Below are 12,723 nucleotides of genomic sequence, written 5' to 3'. Positions count from 1 at the left end.
TGAATCATTTTGAATCAGGCATGCATGAAGAGCAAGGAGTGCGTATATCGTCCTCATTCTCGATTCTGTCGGATTTAGATAAAACTGTATTGCATTATTTTTATTAGTGTGTTAACATTGATCGTGGATGTGATACTTAGGCCGCTGAAGGACTGATAGAATGGCTCGGATAGTTCCTTTGAGAATGGGGAAGATGAGTATCCTAGCTGAGAGCATATCAAGGAAGGATTTTAAATTTTCTTGAGGCTCATTTTGAGACTAATATTATATACGGTATAGCTACTATTATAAACGTGTATATATATATATATATATATATATATATATATAAATAAATGAATGAATAAATAAATAAATGTATACAGGGTGATTCACGAGGATTTACTGTCCTTTACGGAGCTTATTTCTGAAGACATTCTGAGGAAAAAGTGCTGAAAGAATAAAAATAAAGAAAGGGTCTAAAAATATTTACTCACTACCTTCGACGGTTAATTAACACAGAAGAGTTTATAAGTGAAGTAGAAAGTTTTGCTGCTGTTTGGGTTGTTAAAAGCGATTGCTGTAGCGACAAAGTAGTGGAAACGAAAAGGCAAAAAATTGCAGACAAGTTTGTGCCTGATTTCAATGGAAATAGGAAGTTTATCGTCTCTAGGATAGCCTTCCTTAGTATTGTCATTCCTGTGGTTTCTTCTTTCATATTTCCTAGTACATCAAATGAAGTTTTTGAAATTCGGAAGTACTTACTGAAAAAAATTCCTTCCATATTGTCTTAGACCGTCATATGTAGCGCTAAACAAGCATTTCTCCAGCCGATCGTGTAGCAGTGGACCACCTACCATCGATGGTCTTGCGGTTGTCATGGTGCCCACTGAATCCGAGATTTGAGGGTGCAAATTCTACAGAGGGCGATGAATTTTAAATAGCGGTAAAATTGCTAGCATGGCTTCATCGATGCGGGAAGTAAAGTTTTGAGAAACATGTCTAAGAATTCAACCAGAGTAAAAGAACTCTGTCCCTTACACAGGGGTCCAGTCAAAATTAGTCTGTCTTTCTCATCCACGTTGAACTTGGACGTTGAATGATCTCTACAGTTGAAAACGTACATAAATCTTCTACTACTGCTACTGTTACTGCTACAGCTACAATTGAGAACGTGTAGGCCCTATTTAATTACCCGAAGGTGGACTGTTGAGGACCAGGAAGTTCATGACAATGATACGATATTGATAATAACTTGATAACATAGAGTCATAGATGGAATAATAGCAAAGGAAAGCGGGAGTGCTCCAATGAATCTTAACCGCAAGTATTTTATTCCCCACAAATTTTTCCGTAGAATTAAAGAAATCTGAACTAGATTTTATTACTTGGAATCCGTTGTTATCCCTTGATAGTTTAGATAAAAGGTTTAATTAAAAAAAATTGGAACTGTGAACTTCACTGAAAAGAATATCTTAGTACCTTTCTTGAAAACTTATTTAGCAGTTCGAACAACATACGCGTTTATTTATTCAACAACGCTTTCGTGTCCTGTTACAAAGCCAATGAGAAGAGAAAGTAATTTGGCGATACTCAAGATCTCGTTTATTTCTTTTTGTAAGGTGTACATAACCCTAATATTTAGGTTGTGGGCTTGCTGGTAACTTTTTAACGCCTGCACAAAATTCACAGACAATTATCCTTCTCGCTTTCACGCTGGTTCCACCTCAAGAGTTTCCGCAACCACAACGTTTTGAATGAAGAAAATTGAGATTTACAAAATACACCTCTGGTGTTATTTCTAACTTATTGCTATGCGCGTTTTCAGTGCTCGTAAAATTATTCCAACAGTTCGTTGTCTGTTCCACCGTCGGCCTGTGACTGTGGAACATTGGAAATTTTGTTTGCAATAAGTTCTATATTACGTAGTTTCAAGCACTTCTAACGACCTAATTCAGAATTTGTGTACTGAGAGAAGAGTTTCAACGGGCAATTCTTTTATACATTTGTTAAACTGGATTCCACAATAGTAGTAGTAGCAGTGGTACTTGGTAATATTAATAATAGTAGAAGTAGTAGAAATAGCAGAAGTAGTAATAATACTAGAAGTAGTAGCAGTGGTGGTGATGGCAGTGGTAGAAGTGGTAGTGGTAGTGTTGGTAGTAGTGGTAATGTTGGTAGTAGTGGTAGTGTTGGTAGTAGTATTAGTGATAATTATTGGTATTAGTATTATCCGTATTAATAATATTAGTATTAGTAGTATTAACACAGTCTAGTATATAGTCACGAAGCTTGAGTTGTAGGGGTGCTAGGAACAATAGACTATGCAGGTACTATTTCGCATTGTCTGTGATGAGGCGATAGTAGCGATCCTAGTGGGTAGCAGCTATCTATGGATGAATATTTACTATGTATTGAGCTTCGTGACTGTATATACTAGACTGCGGTATTAGTATTAGGAGCAGCAGCAGCTCCTGGCTCTTATATAGTTGATCGACCAACGGCTTGGCGCAAAATTAACCCTTAAATTGGCAAAACTTCATTTCTCACACTGCTTTATTAAACCGTGTCGGACTGTAAAGAAAACAACTATCGCAATATGCATATTTTATATGTTGTACAATACTATAATATTGTGTAATTTTGGTTAAATTTAATTTTCCTACCAATTTTCTTCTATTCTATTAAAATTATAGCATATAATTATTAACCTGTTGTATCGTATAGGATACTTTGTGAATTTAAGGGTTAAGATACGAGTAGGCCCCTAATATATCAGTTACAGCGGGAGATACACAGAGTGTTAAGAAAAAGTCAAATTAAACATGAACCTTAAAATTAATATCCCCCGAAATATGAGTATACTTTTTATCAATATCATAGGAGATGTTGAATGAGATTTCCATTTAAAAAATAGCTTTAAATATTGTGAGAGGTGGTAGTAGTCATCAAAACAAGAAAAAAAAAGGTTTAATAAACCTGGACCCTAAAATTAGTGTCTTCCGAAAAATGAGTAGGGCCTACTTGTTCATCAACGTCATAGGTGGTGTTCAATGTGATTTCCATTAAAAAAACATTCAGTATTATGAGGAGTAGTATTCATAAAAGCAAGGGAAGAAAAGCTGATAAACATGGGTTCTAAAATTAAGCGTTGTACAAAACAAGAGCTTTGAAATTGGTCTTTTAAGAGCAGCATATCTACTAATGTGAGTTTTTTTATCGTTTGTTATTGAGTGTACAGTACTATATCGGAAATACAGTAAGCAAAACTGTAACAAGAAGTAATTCCCTAAGACGTAGGATAAAATAATGCGTTGCAATAAATGGAAATCACATAAACATCTCTTATAATGTTGATGAACAAGGAAGTACTCATATCTTGGGTATTAATTTTAGGTCTCATGTTTATTAGACTTTTTTCCTTGTTTTGATGAATACTAATATTGCTAGCTTTAAATTTTTTTTTAGCATGCTGTATATTGTCAATTCCATGAGAAGAATCGAAACAGAGTCCGCTGGATTTGTAGTTAGAAACGCTGCCGTCTGAGGCAGAGCTAAGAACATCATTGGAATTCCTATTTCCATTTACTACAATTTTAAAAATAGTCTCACTTTTTACTTCTGTTGAATTATTACGAATAGCTCACACTTTTTTATTATTATTTTAGCCGTAAACTGAGTTCAAATATTCGAGAGCAACGTGGGTTTTATGGTTGTATTTTACGTTTTACAGATTTGGTGGCGAACAATAGGTACTTGTTCTTTAGAAACTAGACGTGCTCATGGGTTCAGTAACAACTCTGACTTTATAACGAATGAAAATTGTATCTCCTAATGAAGTAGGTTAGGATTGAAATATGAGTGTATTTCAATTACATTTTGTGGACCGACCCATTACCAGAATGGCCATTGGCCTGGTTTACATTGAGGTGAATCCAAATAAATTCTGTAACGCGAATTTTAGTACATTTCCGGCAGTTCTATGTTACCTGCGATGGACAAAGCGGATGTCTGCAGATTTTCTGTGGGAACTTGGGTATATCCTAAAATTTTCATTCTAAAATTTATTGTCATTATCTGTAGATAATTTTCTTATTGTGTCTAGTTAAGTGTCTTTTGTCATCCATACGCAATTTCTCCATTACTACATAGACTATAAGTATAAACAAATATACGACCAAGATTGTTATTTTGTTGTAATGTTTCCGTAGGTTTAAATACGCATAGATAAGTCTTTACTACTACTGCTACTGCTACTGCTGCTGCTGCTGCTACTATCTTTACCATTATTCTTATATTGTCACTTCGGGTTTGTAACTTCTATTCTACTAGGCCTACTATCACTTCTGAGAGTTCAGTGCTCACTTATTTTATTTTTATGCCGATGTTCAACTAACTTTGTATGCTATAAAGGGATATTCATCCGGAATGTGATGTCTTAAGCGAGTATTTTCTTTGAATGTTCTAAATTATATCCATGTATTCTAAACGAGACATTGAATAAAAGCAACATAATATTAAGAAGGAAGTCTTACGAAAAATATAACAGTATTTACTCGTGGTTTAGTAACCTAAGATATTTATGCAGTTAATACATTGAGATAAACTTTTACCAACTTATTGTATATTCTTTTTCTTCGGTTCGCTATCTATTTTGCGAAGTCATTTCGTATGACATTATAGAAGGTGTGCGAGGTTTTATGTTTCTATATCATGCGAATTTATTGTGAATTCTTTATTCATATGGTAATGCCGTGCGTTAGGCGAAACGTGGCTTCTGTAGATGGCAATTACGAGTGTTCATGCAATACAATTTATTGCCATTAACTTGGTCACTGTCTGTATACATTACTATTAGTAAGTGCGATTGTATAAATACTATTTTTTTCATACAGAGAAACAGGTCGACGAATGTGTTAATTAGTGAAACAGATTTAGATATTACTTGAAATGTTGCCCCACATTCTGTAGATATAAACTTCGAATCTAATGGTTTTAGTCTTGACGTAGAAGGCTCCAGTCGCTAGAACTTTCTTAATGATGTTTCGGTAACACGGATACCTGTTGCGTTGCAAGGTCGGACAGAACATGTATGCAGTGTGATCTATTGTACGTATCAGAACAATAATAACAGGAAAGAAATGAGCATTCAGTTAGGTTTATCTTGGTGGTGGGTTCAAATCCCGTCTATAAGATAGAGGTTTTGTCCATTGTCAGTACAGTATTAGGATAAAGTCAGAAGAGATGACGGGGATAGGAGAGAAGACGATGCTCTAAATACCAAGGTTACAGCTAAATGGTGTAAGTTTTTTTCTTTCTTTCGGTCTTGATAATTACCAGAGGAAGAAACGGTGTACATATTCACATTCTGCTTTCTTTTTCTTCCGTTGGGCAGCTTTTTCAGCGGAATTTATATTATGAGCTGACGCTCGTAAGGACCTAACTTTTCATGTGATGGTTACAATACTTTTCCAATATATACATACATACATACATACATACATACATACATACATACATACGTGGCGCCCACACCTGTGGAGTAACGGTTAGTGCATATGGCCGCGAAACCAGGTGGCCCGGGTTCGATTCCCGGTCGGGTCAAGTTACCTGGTTGAGGTTTTTTCCGGGGTTTTCCCTCAGTCCAATATAAGCAAATGCTGGGTAACTTTCGGTGCTGGACCCCGGACTCATTTCACCGGCATTGTCACCTTCATTTCATTCAGACGCTAAATAACCTAAGCCGTTGATAAAGCGTCGTAAATATCCTACTAAAAATAATATCCTACATGCATGGCTCAGTCGGTTAAAGTGCTTGCCTGCCGGTCTGAAATTGCGTTCGGACGCGGGTTCGATCCCCGCTTGGTTGGGTTTTTTCCGAGTTTTTTCCTAACCGTAATGTGAATTCAAGGTAATCTATGGCGAATCCTCGGCCTCATCTCGCCAAATATCATCTCACGATCATCAATCTCATCGACGCTAAATAACCTAGTAGTTGATACAGCGTCGTTAAATAACCAACTAAAATTAAAAAAATACATACATACATACATACATACATACATACACACATGTTAAATTATGTAGAAGTTATTGCAAGTGAAATATTTTATAATGAAACTCAATCGGTTTATCTTAATTATCTAAAAATACCCGTAGACCGTCTTTCCTACCCACAGTGTATCTCTCCTTCTCTTATAGGAGAGGTATGTTATATTTTTTACTCTTTAAATAATTTTTTTTTTTTTTTTCCTGAAAGAAATGATTACTATAGGATAGCCTCTTAATGAGAATAATATATTTGTATTGTATATGTATATGTTACTCGTGTATCTAATTTGACTCAAGCAGTTAGTTAATTTATATAATCAATAGCGGAAAATTATAGATGCAGTTGTTTGGAGGAGCCAGACAAAGGAGTCCAACAGAGTAGACGATCCCTCTGGTCATCCCTATTTGCCCTGATGTTGGAACTGTATGTAGTTCTGAAACGTTGGAAATGTTAAGTTCCAGGACACAGTGGAATACAGTATCCACCGTTAAAATCTGAAAACTCATAATCTATTAAACACCACACGGTACATTTTCTATTTACGGATGCAGGACTGTATGGTGAAATGTACGTCTTCTCTTTTAGCTTTGCCCTAATGTTTTGTGTAATCTTATTGGAAACCTGGCGTTGTCACGGAAATCCGATTATTTGCCTGTTCACTACTTCTAAAAATGCTTAAATTTAGGCTTAGTGTATACACCAACAGAGAGTAACATCCTCGAAGGAAATAATTGCCTGAAGATATAGAACAGAAATTTCCTTCCTCAGTGCCACAATTTCCTAATCTTGTACTGCTATGGTTATTGCTTGAAATGTCAAGGGAAATAGCATTCATTGCCAATGCTGAGCATCGCGAATTGTGCAGCGTAGCAAACATTCATTTCTGCAAGACATTTTGGCGTATCTCCGAAAGTTTAACTGATTGATGGTCTTTCTCGCTGAACGTCCAGTACTTCTCAACCCTTCAAATTCGTCGCAGACGTTTCTTTGGCAGCAAGAGATGGCGCTGCTATTTTTACATTCACTGCCTTTCATGCTTGGTGGAGCGATACAGAAAACATGATGATGTGTCTGGTGAAAGCAGAAATCATAGTAATTTATTAAAGACTTCTTTTTTGTACGTTTAGTACGCAAGAAAGGTTAGGGATTTTTAAGACTCTGTCATGGGAAAATGTTGAATCTTTAACACTGGCGAACAAGCATGGAGTGTCGTCTGTGGCAATGACTGTGGAAAGTATCACTCTGGCAGTGTACCGCTATTTCATTGACAAGTCATGGTCTATTACGCTGTCAGCAGTTCATAGCGTTTCTCGTTGAATTGCTGCTTCACAGCTATATTTTTTATGACCGTTAATGTAAGGGGTGAAGTACAATGGGCAATTGTACCTACGCACGTAACACTTTAGGTAAGACTTCTGCGAGTTTTTCGACATTGTTCTGAATTTATATTTCATTTAATTTATTTTCCAGAAAAATATGAATAGAAGTATATGGTGAAGAAAGGTAGTTAAGGTCTACATAGATAAATCGGTAATTTCATGAACTATGACCTAATGATCGCCTTGTCATATTTTTATCACCTCTGAATATCTGAAAAGGGACAGTTAATAAGTGAGGCTAATGGATGCAAAACTCATCTTATCCAGAATAAAAAAAAAGAAATAGTTGGGCACGGTATCGCCTACTTGATGATGTTCAACTAACGTATGGAATTTGATTCTACATCAAAACTTGCCTATTTACAGTTTTGTAAGGTCTCGAAAATCATTATTAAATGCATAACTCGCTCCTAAGATTTGGCTGATATGTACCCTGTACATCTATTATCAGACAGTAGCCTACATCTCACTTGACGATATGTGTCAGAGGAAGAACAATTGTTTGTATACATCTTATGTCTGATTAGCATAATATGTTATTAGTCAGCGATGTATGCAATGGAGAGGGAAAGGAACTGGCCACTCTACCCCATTATCTCCTGGCTTAGTTACCTTATGAGTATTGCCTTAGGCTATTCGTGTCATTGAGCCTTAAACTTGTCTTCGGACAGTTGAAAAATAACAACTCGCCTAATCCAATATAATTTGATGCAAAACTTGCATGAACTTACATAAAGTTCTCAGAAAATCCGTTCTTATCCCGGGATTTATGCATCTTTAATGGAAACTCTCAAGTCAAACTTGTCTTTTACTGAATTGAAAGATTTTTTTCGAAACTTTTGCATATTTCATCTCTCTTATTTCAATAAAAATTTGAAATGTTCTCTTCCCATTCTGTAGCTTCAATTACTGTCAATAGGCCTAATAAAAATTACGGGTAGGCCTACTAACACGTAACTAGTTTACTTTCTTCAAAACTCACCTTATCCATGTCATTAAAAAGCATAACTGGTCTTTTCCAAAAATAACATTCAGGTCAAGGCCATATTTTTTGGTTTTGATTTTCCACAAAAGAAGAGTTTAATACTGCTATACAATGTAACCTAACATTATTTTTTCCCGTTTCATTGATCAATTTTATTTTTATTTTAGTATGTTATTTTACGACGCTTTATCAACATCTATGTTTATTTAGCGTCTGAATGAGATGAAGGTGATAATGCCGGTGAAATGAGTCCGGGGTCAAACACCGAAAGTTACCCAGCATTTGCTCATATTGGGTTGAGGGAAAACCCCGGAAAACCCCTCAACCAGGTAACTTGTCCCGACCGGAAATCGAACCTGGGCCACCTGGTTTCGTAGCCAGACGCGCTAACCGTTATTCCATATGTGTGGACTTCATTGATTAATAGTTTAGATTTCAGGAGTTTTGCGAATTGTGGAAAATCATTGAATATGGACAAGGCAAGTTTTGCATGTAATAGCCTCAAGTAATCATAATTTACCAAAAATGAGTTTCATGACACCCTTCTTAAAGTGTTACCTATCGTCAATTTGCAACGGATTCATTTTCTTATTTTTCATAAACGGATGTGGGTGAATGATGCATGGATTGACATGTAAACCATTTTTCTCGACATGGATTATTTGAATCGAAAGCGACTGATTGAAATAGTACTGTTTTTCATGGCATTTGCGAAACAGTTGACTGATCTTAACAAATTAAAATTTGGCAAAACTGCTAAGTGTCAAGTTTGTAAATATCTGTCAACAGAACCCAAGTTCTGCCATGTAGGCGGCCAGACGGACAAACTGGTATAGGAATATGTAATATATTTTTTGTACTCATATGTGCTGTAGGCGGGAACGGCCCTAGGACAACTTTTCTTCCTTGATTTCGTATTTATTCCGGTACACGTATCAGTGCAAATATAAGTAACTTCATAAGACAAACACAGTTAATGAGCAGGTGGCAGGCAAGCGTGTAGAATTATGTAAATATTGTCTGTTTGCGAAAAGTACCGTTGCCGTAGTTGACAACTGCGACCCCTAATTGACAAGAGCCTGCTTCAGACATTGCTGTCGCGAGCGATATGTTTTCTCTTTTCCAGATCTTATCAAAGAATGTTGTAAGGATACAGTTAAAATAAACATCACGGTAATTATATTGATGACAACGTAACGTCGTAGAAACAATAAATACGTATTGACATTTGATCCGTGTTTCGGACGCATTTTCTTCTTTGTTGGAATAGTGGCCACAAATGAGTTTCAGTCCATGACTAAAATAAAATGACAGATCAGAATGTTTTTGCTTTCATAACAGAAGCTCAAAATGTTAGATAATTCATTCCCTACATGCGCCTGAACACGACCCACGCAGGAGTGGTAAATACTTTCGTTCACGCCAGGTTTCCTCTGGTAATCGGACATTCATTCCTCATAGCTTTTCTGCAAGTATTTTGCAATGTTTACGGATATTAATAAAGTTGGTCTTCAAGTGACTCTAAAGATAAGACAGATCTGTCCCATCCAACCTTGTTTCTGATGCAAAAAAAAAAAAAAGACTAGGGAGAGTCATTTTATATAGTAGAAGAGACAAGGCCTGTCGTGTTACTTTACCAATCATGCAGCGTTGACTATATCACCAGTAGCTGGAAAGGGGAAGATGCAGTTTTAATCTGAGCTGAAGTGCCGTGTCGCTAGATTCGTGTAATAATGATCATCGCCCCTCACGTGGAAAACTCCCTTTCTGATCGCCCATCTTCACATAGCTCACATGCCAGGTCTCGAGTCCTGATCTGTGCTTACTTCTCGGTTGGAGATAGAACTATTTAAGTACGTCTAATTAATATATGCGTCTACAAACATAGATGTCCAATTCGTACGAGGTACCCCTGGCGTAAGCAGCCCGCAGCGCATATTCTTTAAGGTCGTTTTTCCTATTTTAGATGGAAAGTTATCGACCTTAGCAGAGCATGCTTGACGTGCAATATCTCCTGGTTCTATAGGCGTTTGGACACCCATGATCTACATTATATAGTTTCCGGTTAATCTCAGTATTTGAGGCATTATAGCGATAAAAATGTGATAGCGAAATGACATAATGATGACTTGGTATGTGATTTCTAGTACTATTGATTGTGTTTTGAGAGCTCTGCATCGACAGGAGAGATGTTGTAGAGCTTTATCGTGCGTAAACCACATCTCACATCTAGCGGTACAACCTCTAGGAGACGTGGCAAGTGTTCTCTTAAGAAACACAGATGAAACTTGCTGCTGTTGCGATAATGAAACATCTGTAACCCCATGTTCATAGAATAATGTTTTCTTATTTTTATATACTTTCCTGCGCCGCAAGGCTGTCACGGAAGATTAAATTTACTCATATGCTGCAAAAAAAAAAAAATTGCCAGACTGATAAACAGCCGTCGACCGCGCAACGAAAAGATAAACGATAACATGGAACGTTCGAGGATTGAGCTACAAAGAAAGAGAACTGGGAAAAGAACTTCCACATTATGGAATAAATGAAGGGTTCAGAGTCATAGTGGGCCAAGCGCCATTTATTAAAAACGGAGAAAGCAAGGATTAAAGTTAAGTGAATACCATAGTTTAATGAAAATTGACATATCATTTAGTTTGAATGTATATACTTTATATTACTTGCTATATGTTTCCATTGAATTATGGTAATAACTTCATTTTAACTCTTGTTTTCTACGGTTTTAGCAAATGGCGCTTGGCCCACTATGGTTCTGAAGCCTTCAAATATAATAACAATTACTGGAACGAAAAAGAAATTAAGAGGATACAGAGAATTGGACTATTAGAGTTAATGTTTTATTTCGGGTAGCACAATAACGTCGGCAGCAGGTATAGGCATCATTGCATGTCCAGAAGTGGTTAAAAGAAATGTGAGTTCTTTGTGTGGGAAATAGTTAATTAAATACAATGCTCTTTGCTGACGATCAAATGGTCTCCGCAACAACAGAAGGTGAACTATAGAGAAGTTAATACTGTGTATTTAAACTGATGCAATTTTATTACTAAAGTTTTGGTATTTAAAGGAAAAGAACTAATCGGAGAAAAATATTAATATAAAATAAAACATTAGAATAGGAGAAATACTTCTACTACCTTGGATACCAAATAAGCTGGGACAAAAATCGAAGTTTAGATATAAAGTTAAATAAATTCGAAGTTCATTGTGACACTGTAGAAAGAACATTTCTGAAGGAAGTAAGAAATGTAACTATTTTAACATTTCATAAAGTGTTGGTGTTTCTTTTTTACTTTACGGGACTAAATGCTGGATTCTAACATTAAGAGATAAAAAGCGAGTAGATGTCGTCGATATGGAAACTTTAAGACCTGTTGTAGGATATAAAAGAATGACAAAATACCAAACTAGACAATAGGAGAAGAACTAAATATATTATAACCTATTCTGTTAACAATAGGGAGATATTAAGAAAACTGATATTGACACCACCCCAGAATGGATGACGATAGAATTCCCATACATATCGCAAATTATATTCTATATGGAAAAAGAGGCAGAGGATAGTTATGTTTTTGCAGTAGTTTCATATAGCATCTGAAGAGAAGTAAGGCCCTAACTTTTGAAGTTGATGAAGACGATTTTTACCTATGAGCACTTACACGAAAATTACAAATATACTTATGACTCCCTCCATCACCTTTCTCTCCTTCTTTCCTTTTGCTTGCCCGCGTGCGATATGTAATGTGAAAAAGAGAAAGAGAATATGGTAGAATGGAAATGGTACATTGATAGTGATGATGTTAAAAAAACGAGTAGAATGATGTATAGATTTGTTGATGAAGATGAGTAAGTGGAGGACAACAAAAGAAAGAGAAGGGGGAAAGTTGAGTGGGATGAATGGGGATGGGGATGAGGATGCTTTTTGGCTGAGAGAGGTGATTGATGATATTGAACAGGATCAGAGGATGAGGAGACAGAGGGAGAAATTGAAGGAGAATCAGACGAAACTGGAGGAAATTGGTGATCGTCTTTGTCAACTTCATTGTTTGTAGAGAGATGAAAATTAAAATAATGAGATTGAGAAAGACGAAGAGGAGAAGGGGAGGATGGTGGAAAGATAAGTGAAGATAAATAATAATGGGGATAAGATAATATATACCTATTAATTTTGATGGATTTCATCATGTTTAAGATGGTAAGAAATCGGAAAATATCAGACGTGGTCATATTCTTCATCGTTCCCTGTTTCATACTGAAAATGTTGGTTCCCTCTATACATAAACATGTATAGGGTAAAGGTTGGTAAT

General features: G+C 36.1%; 1 protein-coding gene across 8 annotated transcripts in view; it reads left to right on the top strand.

Moving 5' to 3' along the window:
• The window catches only part of osp (myosin phosphatase Rho interacting protein outspread), a 720,049-nt gene that overhangs the window by 277,228 nt on the left and 430,098 nt on the right, over positions 1-12,723 (top strand). The gene's annotated exons all lie outside the window — the stretch shown is intronic.

Source organism: Periplaneta americana, chromosome 17 (assembly GCF_040183065.1).
Source record: "Periplaneta americana isolate PAMFEO1 chromosome 17, P.americana_PAMFEO1_priV1, whole genome shotgun sequence".
In the NCBI taxonomy this organism is placed as follows: domain Eukaryota; kingdom Metazoa; phylum Arthropoda; class Insecta; order Blattodea; family Blattidae; genus Periplaneta; species Periplaneta americana.
This window is presented reverse-complemented; position numbering and strand designations above follow the sequence as displayed.